Genomic DNA, 2,103 nt, shown 5'->3' on the forward strand with positions numbered 1-2,103 from the left:
ACCGATGCACCTTTGGGTGTAAGCATTGCACCTAATCTCTCTGTGAGCGAGAGGGCCAAATTGATAGCGCTGCTTGCAGAATTCCAAGACTGCTTCTCTACGTCATCCGGAGTTCGCCAGACGACCATTGCCAAACACAGAATAATTACCGATGACGCTGCTCACCCTGTTCGTCAGTCGCCTTACCGAGTTTCTTTCAAAGAACGTGAAGTTATTCAGAACCAAGTGCAAGAAATGCTGGCCGACGATATAATCCAACCCTCGCACAGCCCATGGGCAGCTCCAGTGGTACTAATAAAAAAAAAGGATGGCACTCTTCGATTCTGTGTTGACTATCGCCGTCTCAACAACGTCACCAAGAAGGATGTTTATCCCCTTCCTCGCATTGATGACGCACTTGATCATCTACGACATGCCCGTTACTTTTCATCCATAGATCTGAAAAGTGGTTATTGGCAAATAGAAGTTGATGAGCGCGACCGAGAGAAGACTGCTTTTATCACCCCGGATGGTCTATATGAGTTTAAAGAGATGCCGTTCGGCCTCTGTGCCGCCCCAGCAACCTTTCAGCGCGTTATGGACACCGTCTTGGCCGGACTGAAGTGGCAAACTTGTCTGGTCTACCTTGACGATGTTGTAATCTTCTCAAGCACGTTCTCCGATCATCTTCTTCGCCTGAGAGCAGTACTACAAGCTATAAGAAGCGCAGGCCTCACTCTGAAGCCAACAAAGTGCAAGTTTGCCTACGATGAATTAAAGTTTGTTGGCCACGTCGTCAGTAGCGCGGGCGTTCGTCCAGATCCCGATAAAACAGCCGCCGTCGCCTCCTTTCCTACACCATCGGACAAGAACGCGGTACTGAGGTTTCTGGGCCTCTGTGCTTACTATAGGCGCTTTTTTCCCAATTTTTCTCATGTCGCTGCACCACTTACTCATCTCACGAAGGAGAACGTCGCCTTCCAGTGGTCGGATGAACAGCAGCGTGCATTCGACCGCCTTAAACAAAGCTTACAGACCTAACCTGTACTCGGGCACTTTGACCAGGACGCCGAGACTGAAGTTCATACAGACGCCAGCAACAAGGGCCTCGGAGCCGTGCTCATTCAAAAACAGAACGGGACCGAGCGTGTAATCGCTTATGCAAGTCGAACATTATCGAAGGCGGAGACTAACTACTCGACCACTGAAAAAGAATGCCTCGCGGTAGTTTGGGCGATTAATAAGTTCAGACCCTACTTGTACAGACGCCCATTTCAGGTGGTTACCGACCATCACTCTCTATGTTGGCTCAGCACTCTGAGAGACCCTTCAGGGCGACTTGCACGGTGGGCCCTTCGGTTGCAAGAATTCGATGCTACAATAGTTTATAAGTCCGGTCGCAGGCACACAGATGCTGACTGCCTCTCGAGAGCCCCTATAGAATCAGCGTCTGACGGTCAAGACGACGAGTATGAAGATGCTTTTATAGGTACCATAAGCATGGTCGATATGGCAGCGCGGCAGCGACACGACACTGAACTCCGTGAAGTAATCGCCCATCTGGAAGGTCAAGAAGGCACCATTCCACGCGTCTTCTTGCGGTTTCTACCCGCATTACGTCTTCGCAACAATGTGCTATACAAAAAGAGCTTCGCAGCGAGTGCGAGGTCTTGGCTACTGGTTATTCCGGCTGACCTACGTAATGAAATTATGGACGCCTGTCATGACGACCCAACTTCCGGGCATTTGGGATACAGCCGAACACTCGCACGAATTCGTTCCAAGTATTACTGGCCTCAACTTGCTAAGACTGTTCGTCACTATACCAGGACCTGCCGCGAATGTCAAAGACGTAAGACTCCGCCCGTACAACCCGCAGTACATCTTCACCCCATTCCGCCGCCTATGACTCCGTTCCAGCAGGTAGGCATGGACCTGCTCGGACCTTTCCCTACGTCCAACTCGGGACACCGCTGGATTGCTGTTGCTACTGATTACCTCACACGGTATGCTGAATCGCGAGCTTTACCTTCTGCAACAGCGGCTGATGTAGCGCAGTTTTTCGTCGAGTCCATCGTCCTCCGTCACGGTGCTCCCGAAGTCTTGATCACAGATCGCGGTGCC

Source organism: Amblyomma maculatum, chromosome 3 (genome assembly GCF_055883805.1).
Source record: "Amblyomma maculatum isolate TAMU_Amacu chromosome 3, ASM5588380v1, whole genome shotgun sequence".
Lineage (NCBI taxonomy): Eukaryota > Metazoa > Arthropoda > Arachnida > Ixodida > Ixodidae > Amblyomma > Amblyomma maculatum.